General features: G+C 37.0%; 1 non-coding gene across 1 annotated transcript; it reads right to left on the bottom strand.

The window, feature by feature from the left end:
* Positions 1 to 23,471: 23,471 nt before the first annotated feature.
* On the bottom strand, positions 23,472 to 23,544 carry TRNAG-UCC (transfer RNA glycine (anticodon UCC)). The gene has a single exon. It is a non-coding gene; the product is annotated as a tRNA-Gly (tRNA).
* Between the last annotated feature and the right edge of the window lie 3,317 nt (positions 23,545 to 26,861).

Raw genomic sequence — 26,861 nt, 5'->3', positions numbered from 1 at the left:
TTCAAAAGCATCAATTCTTCGGCGCTCAGCTTTCTTCACAGTCCAACTCTCACATCCATACATGACCACTAGAAAAACCATAGCCTTGACTACATGGACCTTTGTTGGCAAAGTAATGTCTCTGCTTTTGAATATGCTATCTAGGTTGGTCATAACTTTCCTTCCAAGGAGTAAGTGTCTTTTAATTTCATGGCTGCAACCACCATCTGCAGTGATTTTGGAGCCCCAAAAAATAAAGTCTGACACTGTTTCCACTGTTTCCCCATCTATTTCCCATGAAGTGATGTGATCAGATGCCATGATCTTAGTTTTCTGAATGTTGAGCTTTAAGCCAACTTTTTCACTCTCCTCTTCCACTTTCATCAACAGGCTCTTTAGTTCTTCGCTTTCTGCCTGTAGGGTGGTATCATCTACATATCTGAGGTTATTGATATTTCTCCCGGCAATCTTGATTCCCACTTGTGCTTCTTCTAGCCTTGCATCTCTCATGATGTATTCTGCGTATAAGTTAAGTAAGCAGGGTGACAATATACAGCCTTGATGTACTCCTTTTCCTATTTGGAACCAGTCTGTTGTTCCATGTCCAGTTCTAACTGTTGCTTCCTGACCTGCATATAGGTTTCTCAAGAGGCAGGTCAGGTGGTCTGGTATTTCCATCTCTTTCAGAATTTTCCACAGTTTATTGTGATCCACACAGTCAAAGGCTTTGGCATAGTCAATAAAGCAGAAATAGATGTTTTTCTGGAACTCTCTTGCTTTTTTGATGATCCAGCAGATGTTGGCAATTTGATCTTTGGTTCCTCTGCCTTTTCTAAAACCAGCTTGAACATCTGGAAGTTCATGGCTGTAATGGGGATTAAATAAATTAATGTGCATAGGCACTTAAAACTGTCAGAACACAGTAAGTAACTTTAAACAATCAGCTATAAACATGCTGATTGTCTACTAGGCATCAAAAACATCACACGTTCAAAACCAAATTTCCAATTTTTCTCCCTTAAGTCCCTGCTCCTGTAGACTTATCTAACATCCTTTACTGCTTGCTTCCCCATCATATTCCTCATTGAGTCTATGAGAAAATACTGAAGGTTCTATCTTCAAAATACATTCAGAATCCAAACTTTCCCCATATCTCATCCCTGTATTCTCAACCAAGGTACAATCATCTACCTGCTCCGTTGAAAATTTACTGATCCATCTCCCTGCCTTTCTCTTATTTCCATTTGGTCTAGTTCAACACAGCAACCAGAGTGAAACTTTTAAAATTTAAGTCAGATTGTGTCCCTCTTTCATCCTAAATCCTCCAGTGCTTATGCATCTTACTCAGAGCAAAAGCCAATATATCTGTCAATGGCCGGGGAGGCCCTAGATTAATTCCTTTGTCCGTTATTTTTGCATTTGATTTCCCACTGCCGGGAGTGTCCTTCTGCCAGGTAATCTGCTCGTGCCTCTCTCTTGCTTTCTCCAATATCTCCCTCAAAGAATTCCCCTCTTTCTCCCTCATCAACAAGGCCCCTAGGGGAGGATGCAGCCTGTATATTATGTAAACACTTCAAAACCAGATTCTTGATGACATCCTTTGAGCATCTAGATCAAGCCTGGCCTAATGATAGCCCTCCTCCAGAGCTGTTATTTGAGGGAAACATGCCCTTTGAAGTTTATTACAATTTGTGGCAAACAACTTGGAAGACAATCATTAGTAAACATCATCATCATTAGTATATTTTATTATAATTTATTGTTCATATTTTAGTGTGATATAATGAGTATTAGCAGAAAGAAAATTTTAATTTGTGTAAATAAAGGATGAAGAAATGTATTCTGAATCTTTTCTTCTGGAGTTATGTTGTACAACATGAAGAGAAAAGAGAAACAGAGGGAGGGAGCTGACAGTTATAAACTGTCAGGCTTTGTGGTAAGTGCTTCACATGCATTTTCTTTTTCAAAAACTCAGCATCCCCAAGACAAATCTTTTTCTCCACATTTTATAGATGAGGAAGATTAGAGGTTAAGATTATCAAGCTATTAAGGGGAATAGTCAGGATTTGTGACAAGGGCTATTTTACTCCAAAATCTATTCTCTTGCCATTTTCACTATGCTGGGTTTGGTCTTTAAATCTTTCTCCAGTAAATAAGTCCTGTTTATTGAGTCAGTGAGGGAAGCCAAAAACCAAGTGGAAAAAAGAATTCTTTTCAGTCTGCAAATGTCAAGGGTGATAATATGTAGCTGTGTTCTTACCACTGAGCTTAAAATCTTGCAACTCAGGCTTTTGTAGAAATATGAGGAAGAAAAGAAACTTCTCATTGCCACTTCTAATGAATTCAGTTCAGTTCAGTTCAGTTCAGTTGCTCAGTCATGTCCGACTCTTTGCAACCCCATGAATTGTAGCACACCAGGCCTCTCTGTCCATCACCAACTCCTGGAATAAACCCAAACTCATGTCCATCGAGTCGGTGATGACATCCAGCCATCTCATCCTCTGTCGTCCCCTTCTCCTCCTGCCCCCAATCCCTCCCAGCATCAGAGCCTTTTCCAATGAGTCAACTCTTCACATGAGGTAGCCAAAGTACTAGAGTTTCAGCTTTAGCATCAGTCCTTCCAATGAACACCCAGGACTGATCTCCTTTAGAATGGACTGGTTAGATCTCCTTGCAGTCCAAGGGACTCTCAAGAGTCTTCTCCAACACCACAGTTCAAAAGCATCAATTCTTCAGCGTTCAGCCTTCTTCACAGTCCAACTCTCACATCCATACATGACCACTGGAAAAACCATAGCCTTGACTAGATGGACCTGTGTTGGCAAAGTAATGTCTCTGCTTTTGAATATGGTATCTAGGTTGGTCATAACTTTCCTTCCAAGGAGTAAGCATCTTTTAATTTCATGGCTGCAGTCACCATCTGCAGTGATTTTGGAGTCCCAAAAAATAAAGTCTGACACTGTTTCCACTGTTTCCCCATCTACTTCCCATGAAGTGACTTAGAGAATGATAAAATGTTACTGCACATAGTGACAACATCTCACTTATCGCCTGGAACCCATTTGATGATGGAGAAGGATATGAATCAACTATAAATAGAATATATTAGCTCATTGGTTCTTACAAAATGCAGTGAAATTTAGTATCTAGGGCAAGGGTTGATTTAAGGGTGCCTCTGAATCTGTTTTTCAGTGAGCAAATTTTTTTGGCTAGTATACACCTAAGAAATTATGATTATTTACTTTTACACTGTGATTTAAATTATATTACATTAGAATCATTTAGAGAAAGATAATCTGATATTTGTCCCAAGAGAGATTAACTTTACAGTAAAAAATCTAGTTAATCCATTCACATCAGCATGATTTATGAGGTGCCTATTTGCTTTGAACTGTCCCAGATACTATGTACAGAGAGAGCATGGTGTACTCAGACTAGTGCACAGCCTCTAGAAACCTCGTGGGATCCTTCTTTTTTTCTTTTGTGACTTCCCAAGCAATGCAAAAGCTATTTGGGATGAGCTATATCCTGGGCACAAAGCAGGAATTTAAATGACTGGCCAGCTTACCTCCTTCATGGAACAAGGAGAACCGAAATAAGGGCAGGGTATTCATTCTCAACCCTTTTCATAACCAACCTCCATTTAATTCTTTAAATGTCTTCTATATTAATCTCACACATTATTTTTATTTTTATTCTTTGAATCTGTGCCAGAATATATTATATATTCCCAGTATTGAGATACTGAATACAAAAATTCTCCAACACTTCTTGGGAATAAAAGTAAACATTTTGGGTTTTTGTCAGGGACAGGTGAACTACCAAGGTTTATGGTTGATATTCTAGCTGTATTAATTTGATATCCACTTTCCTTTCAGATTCAACGTCCAGTTCATTTGTTGTTAAAGATGTCCTCATCCCCATGAGCATTTTATACTGTGCCAATTAAAAAAATATTTTAATCTATATAGCATTTGTTTGTTTCTGCTCTCTCAACAATTTGCAATAGCAGCCAATCCCACTTTGGGGCCACCAGTGTGTTATCATGCTTCCCTTTCACATAAAAAGGAAGCTGTTCATGGTGTTGTATCATATAGTTAGAAGATTCCAAGGTAAAATTTACCCAAGTCCAAATCAGCCACACCTTTCAATGCACATATACACTGCTGCTGCTGCTGCTAAGTCGCTTCAGTCGTGTCTGACTCTGTGAGACCCCATAGATGGCAGCCCACCAGGTTCCGCCGTCCCTGGGATTCTCCAGGCAAGAACACTGGAGTGGGTTGCCATTTCCTTCTCCAATGCATGAAAGTGAAAAGTGAAAGTGAAGTCGCTCAGTCGTGCCTGACTCTTAGCGACCCCATGGACTGCAGCCTACCAAGCTCCTCCGTCCATGGGATTTTCCAGGCAGAGCACTGGAGTGGGTTGCCATTGCCTTCTCCCACGTATACACTAGTGTCCATAAGTGGATGGAAAAAACACTTGGCAAAAAGACTCCAATTCAGCTGGGGGAGGAAGAGAGATAACACAATGGCTATGAATTTTTACTCCTAAGGCCAAGAAGGCCCTTGTGCCTGCACTTCTGTACTCTTTAACCTGCTTTGTGTCAGATTTAAGAAATCCTTACTAGTGCTGGCAGCCATGACTTGTTCGTGTGGTTTCTGGAGACTGAGTGTGGCATCTGATGCTATGAATGTACTCAGACACGAGGCAATTTTCAGGGACCCCAAAAAGAAAGGAATCATGACTCCTAGGTAATTTCCATTTCTGTCTTTCTTCTTTATCCAGTTTTGGGATATACAGCTTTTGTCAGTTTGTGGTCTGTGCGTAAGTATGAAGGCCAAGGATGGAATTGCATTAAGAGAAGAGAAACATTTCTTCTTTTTATGTTCAAACATGGGACTCTGAAACGTATGAATAGTAACAATTTCCATTCTACAGGAAATATTAAACTCCAACATGTCATTCTGCTATTTTTTCAGAAAGAAAAAACTAAGGAAATGGTTGAAAGACTTACACAGTTGATAGAAATTATTAGATTGGTGCAAAAGTAATTACAGATTTGCATTGTTGAACTTTGCCATTTGATATTGAAATACATTCTTAAATGTGGTTATGTTATACATCATTTTAATGCACATTTCTTGCAGTATTTTTTTTTTTTTTTTGCTAATGAATTATTATTTGCTGTCTATTTTATATGTCTTTTAGAGCATGGAGATGATGCTATACAAAAAGCAAATTGGAACGACTTTATTATTGGAGTTTAAAATGGGTCATAAAGCAGCAGAAACAATCACAACATCAACAATGCATTTGACCAAGGAACTGCTGATGAACATACAGGCCAGTGGTGGTTCAAGAAATTTTGCAAAGGAGACAAGAGCCTTCAAGATGAGGAGCATAGTGGCCAGCTATTGGAAGTTGACAATGACCAACTGAGAGCAATTATCAAAGTGGATCCTCTTACAACCACACAAGAAGTTGCCCAAAAACTCAACGTTGACCATTCTACAGTCATTTGGCATCTGAAGCAAATTGGAAAGGTGAAAAAGCTTGATAAGTGGGTGTCTCATGAGATAACCACAAATCAAAAAAATCATCGTTTTGAAGTGTTATCTTCTCTTAGTCTATGTAACAAAAATGAGCCATTTCTCAATTGGATTGTGATGTGAGATGGAAAGTGGATTGTATACGACAACCAGTGATGACCAGCTTAGAAGTTGGACTGAGTAGAGTCTCCAAAGCACTTCCCAAAGCCAAACTTGTACAAAAAAAGCTTGTTACTGTTCAGTGGTTTGCTGACAGTCTGATCCACTATGGCTTTCTGAATCCCGGCAAAACCATTATATTTGAGAAGTATGCTCAGCAAATGGATGAGATGCACTGAAAACTGCAATGCCTGCAGCCGGCATTGGTCAACAGAAAGCGCTCAGTTCTCCCCCAGCAACCCTCAACTGCACATCGCACAACCAACACTACCAAGTTTTGCTTCATCTGCTAGAATGGGCTTCCCAGGTGGCACCAGAGGTACAGAGTCCACCCGTCAATGCAGGAGATGTGAATTTGATTCCTGAGTCAGGAAGATCCCCTGGAGTAGGAAATGGTAACCTGCTCCAATATTCTTGCCTGGAAAATCCCATGGACAGAGGAACCTGTGGGCTACAGTCTATAGGGTCACAAAGAGTTAGACACGACTGAGCACACATGTACATGCCTGAAATGCTTTCAACCGTGAAATCAGAAATCTCCCATGATGCCTCTTTTAATGCTCCAATTGTACTGAACTTTGTACCGAACTATGATCCATGCTTGCTCACATTTCTGTTCCTCTGAACTTTGAGATTAAGTTAAAGTATTGTAAGAAGACACCTGTGGGATTGCTTCTTGATCCTCTCTGTTGAGCTAAGTGCTTCCCTCATGTGCTTTCATAGAGTACATACATTTCTCTATTTTAATGTATTAAAATCATCCATTTATTTTCCCATTTTCCTCATTAGATGGGGGCCTCACAAAACAGGTGGGTTTTGTTTCGTTTCCACCTCTGATATCCCCAACACCTAGTGTAATACTTGTGCATAGTAATTGTGCAAATGTTTGTTGAATAAATGAAACAGTTGAGATGCTTAACAAAGGCACAACTAGAGGGATTTGACTACCTTTTCCCCTCCATGTTTGACTGAACTAAAGTCATTGCCAAGAAGGTACAGTAACCAAGTGGTCAATTTCTATACTGATGTCTTCTCTTCTAATGATTTTAAGTGAATTACTCTATAGCAACAAGTTGTTTATGTGAAGAAAGCACAACAGCTTCATACAGTAAATGCTATATATAATGAGAGCATATCATTCTAATTAAAAAGTTATAGTTAGAAGAACTGTTATGAGGGAAATGTCACATGGAGAAGGAATGAATGAATCAATCTAGGAATGGAACAAATAGATTTATTAAATGGCCAAGCTTTTGCTTTAGGAGTTCACTGGTATCACAGCATGATCATTTGGGTCCCAGGGTTCAGTATTCATTTTGAATGGCTCTACTGTGCCTTGGCCCAATTAATTCATCTTGCAAATCCATTGCCCAGTAGTGAGTAGTCAAATAGACTCAGATATTCTTCTAATTAAATCACAGTAATGTCAATTGGTGATCACAATAGCCCCACAGTATATTAGCTAAGGTTAAGAACAAAGAACCATTCATAAAATAAAACCCTTAAAACTGACTGAGATTTCATTCTGCTTCTGACACTTACTGGCTATTTGACCTTGGGGCATTTTCTTAACCTCTCTAGAACTCAATTACCTTTTCTAGAATGTGGGGATAATAGTACCTGGCTCACATAGTTGTTATGAAGAATACATGAGAGACCAATCAAGATGGTGTGCTGCAGAAATAAAGACAGGTTATATAGGCCAAAGGATCACGATACAGTCCAGAAATAAACCCTTGCATATATGGCCAAAGAATCTGTACAAGATTACACAAGAGGAAAAGAACAGTCTCTTCATAAATAGTGTTGGGAAAACTGGATATCCACATGCCAAAAGTGAATTTGGAAACTTACCATATACCATATAAAAATAAACTCAAAGTGGATGAAAGACCTAAATCATAGGCCTAAAACTGCAACTCCTAGGAGAAAGGTACGGGAAAAGCTTTAGGATGTTAGACTTGGCAGTAATTTTTCAGATAAACATCAAAAGCTCAGATAACAAAAGCAAAAATAGACAAAACAGACTATATCAAACTTAAAAATCCTGCACACCAAAGGAAACAATCAACAGAGTGAAAAAGCAACCTACAAAATGGGAGAAAATATTTGCAAATCCCACATCTGAAAAAAGGCTAATATCCAGAATATATAAGGAACTTCTGTAACTCAACAACAAAAAACAGATAATTTGACTAAACAGTGGGCAAAGAACTTGAAAAGACAATTCTCCATAGAAGAAATACAGATGATCATAAGAGAAATATAAATCAAAACCACTATATCACCTCACATCCATTAGCATGATCACTATCAAAAGAATAGAATATAACAAACATAGAATTGCTATATGGTTAAGCAATGCTCTATTGACTATGTCAAAACCTTTGGCTGTGTGGATCACAACAAACTGGAAAATTCTTCAAGAGATGGGAATATGAGACCATTTGACCTGCCTCCTGGGAAATCTGTATGCAGGTCAAGAAGCAACAGTCAGAACTGGACATGGAACAACAGACTGATTCCAAATTGGGAAAGGAGTATGTCAAGGCTGTGTATTGTCACCCTGCTTATTTAACTTTGATGTAGAGTATATTATGTGAAATGCCAGGCTGGATGAAGCACAAGCTGGAATCAAGATTGCCAGGAGAAATATCATAACCCCAGATATGCAGATGACACCACCCTTATGGCAGAAAGTGAAGAGGAACCAAAGAGCCTCTTGATGAAAGTGAAAGAGGAGAATGACAAATTTGGCTTAAAACTCAACACTCAGAAAACTAAGATCATGGATCTGGTCCCATCATTTCATGGCAAATAGTTGGGGAAACAATGGAAACAGTGAGATACTTTTATTTTCTTGGGCTCCAAAATCACTGCAGATGGTGACAGCAGTCATGAGATTAAAAGACGCTTATTCCTTGAAAGGAAAGTTATGACCAACCAAGACAGCATATTTTCATGTCCTGCTCTCAGATATAAATTACATCTCACCAGCTTGTAAATGACGGAGAAGGCAATGGCAACCCACTCCAGTACTCTTGCCTGGGAAATCCCATGGACAGAGGAGCCTGGTAGGCTGCAGTCCATGGGATCGTGAAGAGTCGGACATGACTGAACGACTTCATTTTCAAACTTTTCACTTTCATGCACCTGAGAGGGAAATGGCAACCCACTCCAGTATTCTTTTCTGGAGAATCCCAGGGACGGGAGCCTGGTGGGCTGCTGTCTATGAGGTCGCACAGAGTCTGACACAACTGAAGTGACTTAGAAGCAGCAGCAGACAGCAGCATATTAAAAAGCAAAGACAGTACTTTGTCAACAAAAGTCCGTCTAGTCAAAGCTATGGTTTTTCCAGTAGTCATGTATGGATGTGAGAGTTGGACTATAAAGAAAGCGGACTGCTGAATAATTCATGCTTTTGAATTGTGTTGTTGAAGAAGACTCTTGAGAGTCCTTTGGACACCAAGGAGATCCAACCAGTCCATCCTAAAGGAAATCAGTCCTGAATATTCATTGGAAGGACTGATGTTGAAGCTGAAACTCCAATACTTTGGCCACCTGATGAGAAGAAGTGACTCATTGGAAAAGGCCCTGATGCTGGGAAAGATTGAAGGCAGGAGGAGAAGGGGACAACAGAGGATGAGATGGTTGAATGGCTTCACTGACTCAATGGACATGAGTTTAAATAAACTCTGGGAGTTGTTGATGGACAGGGAGGCCTGGTGTGCTGCAGTCCATGGGGTTGCAAAGAGTCAGACATGACTGAGTGACTGAACTGATTGACTGAACTGACAAGCAATGCCACTTCTGTGCATATATTCAAGAAATTCTGTCCCATGCTACAACATTAACGGACCTGGAGAACATTATGCTAAGCAAAATCATAACACATACACATACTGTATTAATCCACTTATATTATCTGTTGCAAAATGATGTGAACATACTTAACATTACAGAACACTTAAAAATGGTAAATATAATGTATGTATTTTGTGGACTACTTTTATTTATTTATTTTTGACACACACACAAAAAGAAGAAATCTGAAAATCAAGGGTCTCAGTAATTATATCCCTTCCTACTATAATTATAAATATACTACATAAATACAACAAACACTGTTAACAGGTATATAGTTTTAAAATCTTTTTTTAAAGAAATATACAGATACAGCCACTCCATACACCCGTATATACTTTTCAACAGAGTTCTCATAATTGCCTTATTTCTTAATACTCAATAGAATACCATGGTTATCTTTTCACGCTAGTACATGGAAAAATCTACTTCATTCTTTTAAACAACTGCATAGTATTTCATATACAAATGTACCATATTTGGCAAACATAGTACTATAGGTCTCAATTGCTTCATAGTCCAAATGAATGAGCCCTTTAATTGTAAAAATTTTAATAATTAACAATATTCATTACCTAAAAGTCCAGTACTAGGGTGTGGGGAATGCATTATAATGAGTGATAAGAGTTCCTTTCCTCAAGCAAACAATACTCTATTATGGAGGCAAAGATACACACATGAATAGACAAGGTATAAAGACATACATATTAATCACTACATGAATTTTATACTCTCAGTTGGGAGGAGTAAAAAGTGGCTTCCTCTACATTTATTCCTTTGTTTGTTTTTCCTCCTGTTCTTTTACCCTTACAGTTAGTCTTTAATATATAAAAATCTTCTTTATCTACCTATATTTAACTTTGCATATCTATTCTTTCTTTCTTTTCTTTCTTTCCTTTCCTCTCAACATATTTGTTAATTTTATTTTCATTGCTTTATTCCCCAATTGGCACTTTGCTTTAGTTTTTTATCCAGTTTGTGCTTTGTTAGTTTTGTTCTTAACTGGTAAACATAATTTTTGATTTCCTTTGTTCACTGGAGTGATCTATTGTACTTCATTTTCGTGATCAAAAATCTCCCAAAAAACAAAAGCCCAGGACCAGATAGCTTCACAGGAAAATTCTATCAAACATTTAGAGAAGAGCTATGCTCTCCATCTAAAATTCTTTCAAAAATTGGCAGAGGAAGGGACACTTCCAAACTCATTCTATGAGGCCACCATCACCCTGATAACAAACCCAAAGACAACACACACAAAAAACTATAGGTCAATATCACTGATGAACATAGATGCAAAAATCCTCAACAAAACTTTAGCAAACAGAATTCAGAAACACATCAAAAAGCTCACACACCATGATCGAGTTGGGTTTATTCCTGGGATGCAAGGATTCTTCAATATGCACAAAACAATCAAGATGACATACCATATTAACAAACTGAAAGATAAAAACCATATGATAATCTCAATAGATGCAGAAAAAGCCGGTGACAAAATTCAGCACCCATTTATGATCAAAAATCTTCAAAAAAATGTGCATAGAAGGAAGCTACCTCAACACAGTAAAGGTCGTATATGATAAGCCAACAGCAAACATTATTCTCAATGGTGAGAAAATGAAAGCATTCTCCCTAAGATCAGGAATAAGACAAGGGTGACCACTTTCACCACTATTATTCACTATTATTCAACATGGTTCTGGAAGTCCTAGCTACAGCAATCAGAGAAGAAAGAAATAAAAAAGTCCAGATTGGAAAAGAAGCAAAGCTCTCACTGTTTGTAAATGACATGATACTATACATAGAAAAACCTAAAGATAGCATCAGAAAATTACTAGAGCTAATCAGTGAATTTAGCAAAGTTGCAGGATATAAAATCAATACACAGAAATCACTTGCATTTCTATATACTAACAACGAAAAATCAGAAAGAGTAATTAAGGAATCAATCCCATTAACCATTGCAACAAAGAGAATTAAATATCTAGAAATAAACTTACCTAAGGAGACAAAAGAACTGTACACAGAACATTACAAGACACTAATGAAAGAAATCAAAGATGCCATAAACAGATGGAGAAATATTCCATGTTCCTCGGTAGGAAGAATCAATATTGTGAAAATAAAGAATCAATATTGTGAAATGAAAAAATTGGTATTGTGAAAATACCAAATGCAATCTACAAATTTAATGTGATCCCTATCAAATTACCAATGGCATTTTTCACAGTACTAGAACAAAAAATTTCACAGTTCGTATGGAAACACAAAAGACCCCGAAGAGCCAAAGCAGTCTGAGAAAGAAGAATGGAGCTGGAGGAATCAACCTTCGGGATTTCAGATTATACTACAAAGCTACAGTAATCAAGACAGTATGATACTGGCAAAAAAAAAAAAAAAAAAACAGAAATATAGACCAATGGAACAAGATTGAAAGCCCAGAAATAAGCCCATGCACCTATGGGTACCTTATTTAACAAAGGAGGCAAGAATATACAATGGAGCAAAGACAGCCTCTTCAATAAATGGCGCTGTGAAAACTGGACAGCTATGTGTAAAAGAATGAAATTAGAACACTTCCTAACACCATACACAAAGATAAACTAAAAATGGATTAAAGACCTAAATGTAAGACCAGAAAACATAGGCAGAACACTAGATAACATAAATCAAAGCAGGATCTTCTATGACCTACCGCCTAGAGTAATGGAAGTAAAAACAAAAGTAAACAAGTGGGATCTGATTAAACTTAAAAGCTTTTGCACAGCAAAAGAAACTATAAGCAAGGTAAAAAGACAACCCTCAGAATGGGAAAAAATAATGCAAATGAAACAACTGACAAAGGATTAATTTCCAAAATATACAAACAGCTCATACAACTAATACCAGGAAAACAAACAACTCAATCAAAAAGTGAGAAAAAGACCTAAACAGACATTTCCCCAAAGAAGTCATACAGATGGCTAACAAACACATGAAAAGATGCTCAACATTGCTCATTACTAGAGAAATGCAAATCAAAACCACAATGAGATATCACCTCACTCTGGTCAGAATGGCCATCATCAAAAAGTCTACAAACAATAAATGCTGGAGGGGGTGTGGAGAAGTGGGAACGCTCTTGCGCTGTTGGTGGGAATGTAAATTGATATAGCCACTATGAAAAACGGTATGGAGATTCCTTAAAAAATTAGGAATAAAACCACCATATGACCTAGCAACCCCACTTCTAGGCATATACCCTGCGGAAATAAAAATTGAAAAAGACACATATATCCCATTGTTCGGAGAAGGCAATGGCAACCCACTCCAGTACTCTAGCCTGGAAAATCCCATGGATGGAGCAGCCTGGTAGGCTGCAGTCATGGGGTTGTGAAGGGTCAGACACGACTGAGCGACTTCACTTTCACTTTTCACTTTCATGCACTGAAGAAGGAAATGGAAACCCACTCCAGTGTTCTTGCCTGGAGAATCCCAGGGACGCGGCAGCCTGGTGGGCTGCTGTCTATGGGGTCACACAGAGTTGGACATGACTGAAGTGACTTAGCAGCAGCAACAGCAGCATCCCATTGTTCACTCCAGCACTATTTACAATAGCTAGAACATGGAAGCAACCTAGATGTCCATCAACAGATGAATGGATAAAGAAGTTATGGTGCATATACACAATGGAATATTACTCAGCTGTAAAAATGAACACATTTGAGGCAGTTCTGATGAAGTGGGTGAACCTAGAACCTATTATGCAGAGTGAAGTGAGTCAGAAAGGAAAGATAAATATCATAATCTAACGTACATATGTAGAATCTAGAAAAATGGTTCTGAAGAATTTATTTACAGGGCAGCAATGGTGAAACAGATATAGAAAATAGACTTATGGACATGGGGAGAGGGGAGGAGAGGATGAGATATATGAAAAGAGTAACATGGAAACTTACATTACCATATATAAAATAGATAGTCAGTGGGAATTTGCTGTATGGCTAAGGAAACGCAAACTGGAGCTCTGTATCAACCTAGGGGGTGGATGAGGAGGGAGATAGGAGGAAGATTCAAAGGGAGGAGATATATGTATACCTATGGCTGATTCATGCTGATGTTTGACAGAAAACAACAAAATTCTGTAAAGCAACTATCCTTCAATTAAAAAAAAATGAAGTAAAACTCTCACTGTTTGCAGATATGATCCTCACACAAAAAACCCTAAAGACGCCACCAGAAAATTACTAGAACTAATCAATGAATATAGTAAAGTTGCAGGATATAAAATCAACACACAGAAATCCCTTGCATTCCTATACACTAATAATGAGAAAAAAGAAAGAGAAATTAAGGAAACAATTCCATTCACCATTGCAACGAAAAGAATAAAATACTTAGGACTATATCTACCTAAAGAAACTAAAGACCTATATATAGAAAACTATAAAACACTGGTGAAAGAAATCAAAGAGGACACTAATAGATGGAGAAATATACCATGTTCGTGGATTGGAAGAATCAATATAGTGAAAATGAGTATACTACCCAAAGCAATTTATAGATTCAATGCAATCCCTATCAAGCTACCAACAGTATTCTTCACAGAGCTAGAACAAATAATTTCACAATTTGTATGGAAATACAAAAAACCTCAAATAGCCAAAGCTATCTTGAGAAAGAAGAATGGAACTGGAGGAATCAACCTGCCTGACTTCAGGCTCTACTACAAAGCCACAGTCATAAAGACAGTATGGTACTGGCACAAAGACAGAAACAAAGATCAGTGGAACAAAATAGAAAGCCCAGAGATTAATCCACGTACATATGGACACCTTATCTTTGACAAAGGAGGCAAGAATATACAATGGAGAAAAGACAATCTCTTTAACAAGTGGTGCTGGGAAAACTGGTCAACCACTTGTAAAAGAATGAAACTAGAGCACTTTCTAACACCATACACAAAAATAAAGTCAAAATGGATTAACAATCTAAACGTAAGACCAGAAACTATAAAACTCCTAGAGGAGAACATAGGCAAAACACTCTCCGACATACATCACAGCAGGATCCTCTATGACCCACCTCCCAGAGTAATGGAAATAAAAGCAAAAATAAACCAATGGGACCTAATTAAACTTAAAAGCTTCTGCACAACAAAGGAAACTCTAAGCAAGATGAAAAGACAGCCTTCAGAATGGGAGAAAATAATAGCAAATGAAGCAACAGACAAACAACTGATCTCAAAAATATACAAGCAACTCCTGCAGCTCAATTCCAAAAATATAAATGACCCAATCAAAAAATGGGCCAAAGAACTAAATAGACATTTCTCCAAAGAAGACATACAGATGGCTAACAAACACATGAAAAGATGCTCAACATCACTCATTATCAGAGAAATGCAAATCAAAACCACTATGAGGTACCATTTCACACCAGTCAGAATGGCTGTGATCCAAAAGTCTACAAATAATAAATGCTGGAGAGGGTGTGGAGAAAAGGGAACCCTCTTACATTGCTGGTGGGAATGCAAACTAGTACAGCCACTATGGAGAACAGTGTGGAGATTCCTTAAAAAACTGGAAATAGAACTGCCTTATGACCCAGCAACCCCACTGCTGGGCATACACACTGAGGAAACCAGAAGGGAAAGAGTCACGTGTACCCCAATGTTCATCGCAGCACTCTTTATAATAGCCAGGACATGGAAGCAACCTAGATGTTCACCAGCAGATGACTGGATAAGAAAGCAGTGGTACATATACACAATGGAGTATTACTCAGCCGTTAAAAAGAATACATTTGAATCAGTTCTAATGAGGTGGATGAAACTGGAGCCTATTATACAGAGTGAAGTAAGCCAGAAAGAAAAACACCAATACAGTATACTAATGCATATATATGGAATTTAGAAAGATGATAACGATAATCCTGTATACAAGACAGCAAAAGAGACACTGATGTATAGAACAGTCCTATGGACTCTGTGGGAGAGGGAGAGGGTGGGATGATTTGGGAGAATGGCATTGAAATATGTATAATATCATATATGAAATGAGTCGCCAGTCCAGGTTTGATGCACGATACTGGATGCTTGGGGCTGGTGCACTGGGACGACCCAGAGGGATGGTATGGGGAGGGAGGAGGGAGAAGGGTTCAGGATGGGGAACACATGTATACCTGTGGCAGATTCATTTTGATATATGGCAAAACCAATACAATATTGTAAAGTTAAATAAAATAAAATTAAAAAAAATAAAAAAATGTTAAAAAAAAAGTGGTTTAAAGGGACTACACTTTTGGAATATTCAAGGATAGGAAGGATTAAGGACTTTGAAGATAGAGAAGTTAGAGAAGAGGAAGAGACTATTTCACAGAGTAGAAATAGGTAGAGAAGATACACAAAATTATAGTATGTAATAGTAGCTACCAGTTCCTCAGTGTGCATGTACCAAGTACTTGGCAGTAGGTACAGTTCAGAAGGTAAAGCGTCTGCCTACAATGAGGGAGACCTGGGTTCGATCCCTGGGTTGGGAAGATCTGCTGGAGAAGGAAATGGCAACCCACTCCAGTACTCTTGCCTGGAAAATTCCATGGACCGAGGAGCCTGGTAGGCTGTAGTCCATGGGGTCGCAAAGAGTCAAACACGACTGAGCAACTTCACTTCACTTCACTTCACTATCTATGTACTAAGCTAGCTTCATAAGTGAGGAATAAACATTTTAATTCCGTTTTTACTAATGAGGTAACTCAGGATCAGAAAAGTTAAATATTAACATTGTGAGTTGCTTGACTGAGGAAATAATAACAATGCAACATGGAAGGACCTTGAGGGCATTATGGTAAGTGGAATAAGTCAGACACAGAAAGAGAAATATTTGTATGATCTCACTTATACACAGACTCTAAAAATAAATAGTGGAATCTAAAAATAAATAAAAATCCCAAACTCACAGAAAAAGAGATTAAATTTGTGGTTACCAGAGTGGGAGGTGGAAAAACTGGATAGAGGTAGTCAAAAGGTACAAACTTCCAGTCACAAGATAAATATGTACTGGGGATGTAATGTAATGTATAACACAATGACTGCAGTTAAGACTGCTATATGGTATATTTGAAAGTTGTTAAGAGAGTAGACCCTAAGATTTCTCATCACAATAAATATTTACTTCCCTCACTTTTTAAAAAAATATCAATGAGATGATGGATGTTAACTAACATTGTAATCATTTCACAAGGTATGTAAGTCATTATGTTCTACATCTTAAACATATATAGTGCGGTGTGTCAATTATATCTCAATAAAACTGTAAAAGAAATAATGTAGGAGAGAGAAACTGAAATTGGACTAAAGACGACTTTGAAGATCATGCCTGAACATTTTTATAATTTAGAGCCACTAAAGAATTATGAAGATGGAAGGCATGACTAAAACAATGTTTTAAGAAGATAAGTCTGGGGGCTAGCAATCCTCATATCAGACAAATTAGACTTTAAAACAAACACTATAATACAAGACAAAGAAGGGCACTATATAATGATAAAGGAGAGATCAGGACAGGAAGATAATATTACACTTGTTAACATATATACACAGAAGCACCTAAATATATGAAGAAAATAGTAACAGACATAAAGGGAGAAATTGATAAAAATACAGTAATAGTTGGAGACTTTAATACTCCTCTGATATCAATCACAAATCATACAGACAGAAAATAAGGCAAGTGTTCTTAAAGGACACAATAGACCTGTTGGACTTAACTGATGTCTACAGGACATGACATTCAAAAACAAATTCTTTTCATGTGTACATGGAACGTTCTTCAGGATAGGCCATATACTAGATAACAAAAGTCTCAACAAACGTAAGAGGATAGAAATTACCTGAAGTATTTTTTTCAACTGCATCAGTATGAACTAGAAATCAACTACAGAAAGGAAAACAGGAAAAGAATAAACATGTAGAGACTAAACAATGTGCCACTAAAATCTAGTGGATCAACAGTGAAATCAAAGAGAGAATCAGAAAATATTTTGAGACAAATGAAATTGAAAACATAACTTTCCAAAATATATGTGATGCAGGTAAATCACATTTAAGAGGGAATTTCACAGTGATAAAGGCTTTCTTCAAGAAGCAAGAAAAATCTCAAACAATCTAACTTATCCAAATAAAAGCTGATCTTTTTAACAGTTGATCTTTCGGCAGAAACTCTGCAGGCCAGAAGGGAATGGCAGGATATATTTAAAGTACTGAAAGGGAAAAATGTACAACCGATGTTACTCTATCTGGCAAGGATCTCATTCAAAATTCATGGAGAAATCAATAGCTTTACAGACAAGCTAAAGTTAAGAGAATTCAGTACCACCAAACCAGCTTTACAACAAATGTTAAAGGGACATATATAGTCAGGAAATACAAGAGAAGAAAAAGATCTACAATAACAAACCATAAACAATTAAGAAAATGGCAATAGGAACACATATATCAATAATCACTTTAAATATAAATGGATTAAATGCCTCAACAAGAAGAAACAGAATGGCTGAATGGATACAAAAACAAGACCCATATATATGCTGCCTACAAGAAACCCAACACATATAGACTGAAAGTGAGAGTACGGAAAAATTGGAAGCAAAAGGCAAAGGAGAAAAGGAAAGATATACCTATGTGAATGCAGAGTTCCAAAGAATAGCAAGGAGACATAAGAAAGCCTTCCTCTGTGATCAATGCAGAGCTATAGAGGAAAACGATAGAATGGGAAAGACTAGATATCTCTTCAGGAAAATTAGAGATATCAAGGGAACATTTCATGCAAAGATGGGCACAATAAAGGAGAGAAATGGTATGGACCTAACAGAAGCAGAAGATATTAAGAAGAGGTGGCAAGAATACACAGAAGAACTGTACAAAAAAAATCTTCATGACACAGATAACCCATGATGGTGTGATCACTCACCTAGCTAGACATCCTGGAATGGGAAGTCATGTGGGCCTTAGGAAGCATCACTACAAAGCTAGTGGAGGTGATGGAATTCCAGTTGAGCTATTTAAAATCCTAAAAAATGATACTGCAAAAGTGTTGCAGTCAATATATCAGCAAATTTGGAAAACTCAGCAGTGGCCACAGGACTGGAAAATGTCAGTTTTGATTCCAATCTCAAAGAAAGGCACCGTCAAAGAATGTTCGAACTACTGACAACTGCACTCATTTCACATGCTAGCAAAGTAATGCTCAAAATTCCCTAAGCTAGGCTTAAACAGTAGGTGAACCAAGAGCTTCCAGATGTTCAAGCTGGATTTAGAAAAGGCAGAGGAACCAGAGATCATATTGCCAACATCTGTTGAATCATAGAAAAAGCAAGAGAATTTCAGAAAAAACATCTACTTCTGCTTCATTGACTATGCTAAAGCCTTTGACTGTGTGGATCACAACAAACTGTGGAAAATTCTTCAAGAGATGGGAATACCAGACCACCTGACCTGCCTCCTGAGAAATCTGTAAACAGCTCAAGAAGCAACACTTAGAACTGGACATGGAACTATGGACTGGTTTCAAATTGGGAAAGGAGTACATCAAGGCTGTGTATTGTTACCCTGTTTATTTAACTTCTATGCAGAGTACATCATGTGAAATGCTGGACTGGATGAAGCACAAGCTGGAACCAAGATTGCTGGGAGAAATATCAATAACCTCAGATATGCAGATGACACCACCCTTATGGCAGAAAGTGAAGAGGAACTAAAGAGCCTTTTGATGAAAGTGAAAAAGGAGAGTTAAAAAGCTGGCTTAAAACTCAGCATTCAAAAAACTAAGATTACAGAATCCAATCCCATCACTTCATGGCAAATAGATGGGGAAACAATGGAAACAGTGACAGACTTTATTTTTTGGGGCTCTAAAATCAGTGCAGATGGTGACTGCAGCTATGAAATTATGAGACACTTGCTCCTTGGAAGAAAAGCTATAACTAACCTAGACAGCATAATAAAAAGCAGAGATATTACTTTGCCAACAAATGTCCATCTAGTCAAAGCTATGGTTTTCCCAGTAGTCATGTATGGATGTGAGAGTTGGACTATAAAGAAGGTTGAGGACAGAAGAATTAATACTCTTAAACTGTGGTGTTGGAGAAGACGCTTGAGAGTCCTTTGGACAGCAAGATCAAACCAGTCAATCCTAAAGGAAATCAATCCTGAGATTCATTGAAAGGACTGATGCTGAAGATGAAAGCTCGAATACTTTGGCTACCTGATATGAAAAGCTGACTCATTAGAAAAGACCCTGATGCTCACAAAGACTGAAGGCAGGAGGAGAAGGGGATGACAGAGGATGAGATGGTTGGATGTCATCACCGACTTGATGGACATGAGTTTGAGCAAGCTCCAGGAGATGGTGAAAGACAGGGAAGCCTTGCGTGCTGCAGTCCATGGGGTTCCAAAGAGTCAGACATGACTGAGTGACAGAACAACTACAAAAATCACTAGAAGTGAAATTGAATCTGTATACAAAAGTGTAGGCCGGACAGTTTCATAGGGGAATTCTATCAAACATATAAGGAAGAACTAACACCTGTCCTTCTCATACTATTCCTAAAAATTCAAAGAGAAAGAAATCATTCTATGAGGCCACTATTATCCTGATACCAAAACCAAGGACACTGCAAAAAAGAAAATTACTGGTCAATATTTTTGATGAGTATAGAGGCAAAAATCCTCTACAAAATATTGGCAACAATACATAAAAAGGATCATATACTATGATCAAGTTGGCTTCATTCCTGGGTCACAGGATGGTTCAACATATGTAAATAATCAATGTGATACACCACATTAACAAAAGAAAAGAAAAACCTACTTGGTCATCTCAATAGACAGAAAAAGCATTTGACAATATTCAACATCCAGTAATGATAAAAATTCTCAGCAAAGTGGGTATAGAGGGAACATATCTCAACATAACAAAGGTCATTTATGACAAACCCACAACGAAAATAACAGTGAAAATCTGAAAGCCTTCCATGTAAATTCAGGAACAAAACAACAACGGCTACTTTTGTTGCTTCTATATAACAGTATTGGAAGTCCTAGCCACAGTAATAAGTCAAGAAAAAGAAATAAAAGATATCCAAATTGGAAGGGAAGAGATACAACTGTCACTATTTGCAGATGACATAATACTCTATATATAGAGAAATTTAAAGTCTCCAGAACGAATGAATTCAGCAAGGTTGTGGGGCACAAGATTAATATACAGAAATCTGGTATATTTCTATATACTAATAATGAAAAACCAGAATAAAATGATTTTAAAAATAAACCTACACAAAAATGGTCAATTAATCTATATCAAAGGAGGCAAGACTATAAAATGGAGAAAAGATAGTCTCTTCAACAAGTGGTACTGGGGAAACTAGAAAGCCAAATGTAAAACAATGAGAACATTCTTTCACAGCATATACAAAAAATAAACTCAAAATTGTTTGAAGACCTAAATATAAGATCTGAAACCATAAAACTCCTAGATGAGAACACAAGTAGAACTCTTTTTAACATAAATCACAGCAATAGTTTCTGGGATCAGTCTCCCAAGGCAAAACAAATACAAGCAAAAATAAACAAATAGGACCTAATTAAAATTAAAAGCTTTTGCACAGTAAAGGAAAACCATCAACAAAATGAAAAGGCAATCTACAGAATGGGAGAAAATATTTACAAACAATGTGATTAACAAGGGGTTAATGTTCAAAATAGACAAACAATTCATAGAATTTAATATCAAAAAACTAAATGATCAAAATATAGGCAGATCTGGAGATTTTCCCAAAGACACACAGATGGCTAACAGGCCTAAGAGTAAGTGCTCAAAATCATCAATTATTAGAGAAATGCAAAGCAGTGAGGTCTACAAATAAATGTTGGAAAGGATGTGGTGAAAAGGGAACCCTCATATACTGCTGTGGTGATTTAGTTGCTAAGTCGTGTCCGACCCCATGGACTGTAACCTGCCAGGCTCCTCTGTCCATGGGATTCTCCAGGCAAGAATACTGGAGTGGGTTGCCATTTCCTTCTCCAGGGGATCTTCCCAATCCAGGGATCAAACCCAGGTCTCCTGCATCGCAGGCAGATTCTTTACCGACTGAGCTATGAGGAAAGCTCATCTTGTCGGGGGGAATGTAAGTTGGTGCAGCCACCTTGGAAAACAGTATGCAGATTCCTTAAAAAAACAAAAGTGGAACTACTGTATGATCTAACAATTCCACTCCTGGATATGTGTCTGAAAAAACAAAAACACTAATTGGAAAAGATGCTTACATCCTAATGCTCATAGCAGGACCATGTGTAAAGCCATGATATGGAAGCAAGCCCCATTCCCATCAACAGGTGACTAGATTACAAAAATGTGTTACATATATGCAATGGAATATTACTCAGCCATTAAAAGAATGAAATACTGCCACTGCAACAATGTGAATAGACCTAGAGAATATTAAGTTCAGTGAAATAAATTGAATAAAGATAAATATTTTATGATATCATTCATATATAGAACCTAAAAAATAATACAAATGGATTATATGCAAAACAGAAACAGACTCAGAGACACAGAAAACAAATAACTATACATCAATTCAAAAAAAGAAGTTAAGTCTGGTAGTGCAGTAGATGGATTATCTACAAGAAGGAAGGAAATAGATTAACCAGAGTACAGTGATTAAAACTGTTCCACGTTTGCAAGGGACAGTCTGAGTGTGTAACATCTGTCTTAGTTTAAGTATTACAAGAGCCTTCTTCACTCTCCAAAATGTCCCTTTTGGTTATGGGGATAGGGGAGAAGGTAGGGACAAATTAAGGTGATGGCATTATCTGATACAAACTACTACACATAAAAAGATAAGCAACAAGGATATGTTGTATAGCACAGGAGTTATACCCATTATTTTGTAATAACCTATAATACAGCATAATCTGCAAAAAAATAAAAATAAAAAATCAAATCAGTATGGTATATACCTGAAACTAACACAATATTGTAAGTCAACTATACATCAATTAAAAAAAAAAAGGAAGATAAATCTGGCAGGGCTATAAACTAATGGATTAGTTACAGGAAGGAAGGAAATAGATTAACGGTGACCATATACCTAGATTTGCGAAGGATAGTTTGTGTAACAGTTGTCCTATTGTATGTATTAAGAGCCTTCTTCACTCTCCATAATGTCCCTTTTACATTCAAAAGTGTCCTGGTTTGGAAGAGACATAACCATGTGACCAAATATGAAGGGAAATGAGAACCTCAGTGATATCGGATAGTAGCAGGGTGAATAGAAGGGAGGAAGGACGTGAGAGAAATCTTGGCATAGTAGAATAATAAGCACTTTTTTGATTCAAGTGGCTGGATAGAAAAAAAGAAAAAAAAAAAACCTCAATAATGGGTTAAAAAAGAAAGTGAAAAAAAAAAAGAAAAAGAAAAGATTTAGGAGAGAAAATGATGACTTCAGTTTGGAATCTGATGTACTGGCAGGATATGCTGAGCTGTATGGCAGTTTATGGGAAATGTGAGGCTGGAGATATAGCTGCACATATGGAAATGATAACTGAAATCATAAAGTGAATGACACTGCCAAGGAATAGAGAGTAATCAAAGGTGGCAAAGAGGCCTGGAGGATGTCAAGGAGTACATAGTTACAACTCTCATCTTGTAAATACTAAATGAGGTTAACAGTTCTATAATTCTTGATCATCTTGAACTCAGTCAAAATTACCAACTGCAGATGCAGAATGCTGAGTTTGAAAGTAGCTGATCAGGAAACCAAATGGCGACTTCACAAACTGTTTCCTGCTTGTTATCATTTCATTTAAAAACTTTTATCAACTTTTTCCTTTTGACTATATATTTTGGCCACGCTATGTGGCTTGTGGGATCTTAGTTCCCCAACCAGGGCTTGAACCTGGGGCCCCTCCAATGGAAGTGCAGAGTCTTAACCACTGGACCACCAGGGAAATCCCTAACATTTTTCTTTTGAATGTGAACTTCTGAGTGTTATGTTTTAAATGTACTTCTAGCTCAGGACTAGAGTGATTGATACAAGATAAACAGAGCAGTGACATTCTGTCACTCATTTTCTCAGCATATGTGTATGAATAATGTTATCTTTTCCTAACTAACTTGCTGTAGATTGCCAAGCTGAGGTCTCTCCCACCATTATCAGTGAATACATCAAGACTAAAGAACAAAATTAAGCTTTGTATTATTAGTGCATTCAGAACTATATGGTATATTGACAAATTGCTTAGTGTCCATATATGAAAGCCCAGGATTTACTGTTTCACTTACAGGGAGATATAAATTTTACCTAGGAAAGACCATGTACACTTTAAAATTACTATATGGAGTTGATAAACATATATATAAGGACATTTGAGTTTAATTTTAAGGTTGCTTTGACAAGTGAGGGAAAAAAGTGCATTTAAAACTTTTACATTTTGTAAGGCAAATTCATATTTTTTTGCTCTTAAAACAAAGCCATATGAAAATATTTTAAGTACAAAATTCTATTTAACTGTCCAGAAAGTTGAAATTAAACCACAGGAATACTGGCCTACTTTTAAGCTTGTCTCCTTTCAAAGAAACCTCAATGTTTCAGTATCGAGAGTATATACATAATCTACAAGTCTAACTGAAAACAGTGGCTTTGCAATTATTTAACTATCTTTTCCTTTATTTTAAAAATTCATTTTTTGGAGGAAAAACAGTTTTAAAGTAGGCCACGTATTTCTTCATATATCTAAAAACAAATGGTACATTGCACTGGAATCATATTAACTTTATGAAGGAGAAAATAGAGAAGGATAATTAATATTTTCAAGAAATTTCAAACCTTTTAAATCTTAAACTACGGTCAAAATGACAAAGTGCAGAAACTCTATTATGATTCTCTGAAAAGTAGACAATGTGTTTTTAATACCTGCTTGGAAGAGAACCGTGTGTTTCCAGTTAAAATTCAGATTCTTTGCCAATACTGTGAAATGAATTCAAGCAGTATGGGAATCTGCAACATGCAGTTTATTACTCATCAATGCAACCAATTTTTCCAGGTTGGCACTGGGCCTCTCAGTGTAAAACTGCTAATTTTTAATACAACCACCATGGGAAGCTTGTTCCTGATGGTAAAGCACATTCAGTAATAAATTGTAAACAGTAACTAAATGACTGGCTAGAATTTCTCTAGACAATACCCTGTTTGACATTATTAATGGTTTTATCTTTGCTTTTTTGAAAATGAACTGCAATATTCATGTCATTAGAAAAATTCTGCAAACCATTTTTGGCAAGTTAATATGTATAGTAAACAATCTATGCAGATGTTGAACATCCTAGGATGATCATACAGCTAAATAATTATGTCAATATGTTCAGAGGATAAGGCAAAATAAACTTATTTTCTATGTTCCCTGAATTTCTAAGCTCACGTTTTAAAGCTGAGATCTTGAACAGGTTATTATCACTTCAAGTGTTTTCCTCAATTTTAGGGTGCTATTAACTTCAGTTTGCTTCATTAACATACGGGCAAGTAAATGAAACAAGAAAACCAAAGTGATCAAATGTGTCCAAAGAATTCTTTTGTATACCAAAAGATCCAATTTAAAGCAACAGTTTTTAAGCATAAGGAAATGAAAGAAGACATAAAGATATATTTGTATTTTCTCTGAGAAGGTCACTCACTTCTATAAAGTTTTATAGTTATTGTGGGTTTTACAAAAAAATATCCGGGAAAGATAAAGCAGTAATTTCGAGAGATCTTCCATGTTTCATAAAATCACTTTAAATACAGATGTATCTCAACAGTGAACTCAAGAACTATGTAAAAGAGCATTTTCTCAGCCACTCAGTAGACTCCTGAAGTTCTTTCCCTTGAAGTTTGTGACACCCATTTATATTACACCTGAGTTATTTTCACATTCAAAAAATAATTTTCATGAGATTTTAATACTTTATACTATATTCTCATACAGAGAATATATACTGCAATGCTTAATCATTAAAAAAAGAATTTTAAGGGAAAATAACAATTTTTTGAATATGAATATTCTTAGTATTAGCAACAGAGAAGGCAATGGCACCCAACTCCAGTACTCTTGCCTGGAAAATCCATGGATGGAGGATCCTGGTTGGCTGCAGTCCATGGGGTCGAGAAGAGTCGGACACGACTGAGCGACTTCCCTTTCACTTTTCACTTTCACGCACTGGAGAAGGAAATGGCAGCCCACTCCAGTGTTCTTGCCTGGAGAATCCCAGGGACAGCGGGGCCTGGTGGGCTGCCGTCTATGCCGTCGCACAGAGTCGGACACGACTGAAGCGACTTAGCAGCAGCAGCAGTATTAGCAAAGCTATTACTGTCGAATAGATTTTTATGAGTAGTACTCACTGAAAAATATAAGCTATCCAAAGTAAACACAGGAAATATGGGGAAGAATTAATTAGGGGTTTGGTACTTTGTGAACCCCCACATTCTTACCAAATTGTGTAGAGAAAGTCAAGTTTCATTCAAAAATTTCCTGTATTAAAGAAAAAGTGCATGTCTAAATTTAGATTTTACTTCCACTTCTGGCCAAAATGACACAATGAATCAGATATACCCCTGCTTGAAACAAAAAATCATATGTAGTATATAAAAAATGGTTTTCCCCTAAAGCCTCCACCAGAAAATTACTAGAGCTAATCAATATAGTAAAGTTGCAGGATACAAAATTAACACACAGAAATCCCTTGCATCCTTACACAATAACAGTGAGAAAACAGAAAGAGAAATTAAGGAAATAATTCCATTCACCATTGCAATGAAAAGAATAAAATACTTAGGAATAAACCTACCTAAAGAAACAAAAGACCTATATATAGAAAACTATAAAACACTGATGAAAGAAATCAAAGAGGACTCAAATAGATGGAGAAATATACCATGTTCATGGATCAGAAGAATCAATATAGTGAAAATGAGTATACTATCCAAAGCAATCTAGATTCAATGCGATCTCTATCAAGCTACCAATGGTATGTTTCACAGAACTAGAACAAATAATTTCACAATTTGTATGGAAATACAAAAAACCTCGAATAGCCAAAGCAATCTTGAGAAAGAAGAATGGAACTGGAGGAATCAACCTGCCTGACTTCAGACTATACTACAAAGCTACAGTCATCAAGACAGTATGGTACTGGCACAAAGACAGAAACATAGATCAATGGAACAAAATAGAAATCCCAGAGATAAATCCACGCACCTATGGACACCTTATCTTTGACAAAGGAGGCAAGA

The sequence above is a fragment of the Bos grunniens genome, chromosome 2 (assembly GCF_055505025.1).
Source record: "Bos grunniens cultivar Pamir isolate PY7600 chromosome 2, Bosgru_T2T1.0, whole genome shotgun sequence".
Classification (NCBI taxonomy): Eukaryota; Metazoa; Chordata; class Mammalia; order Artiodactyla; family Bovidae; genus Bos; species Bos grunniens.
This window is presented reverse-complemented; position numbering and strand designations above follow the sequence as displayed.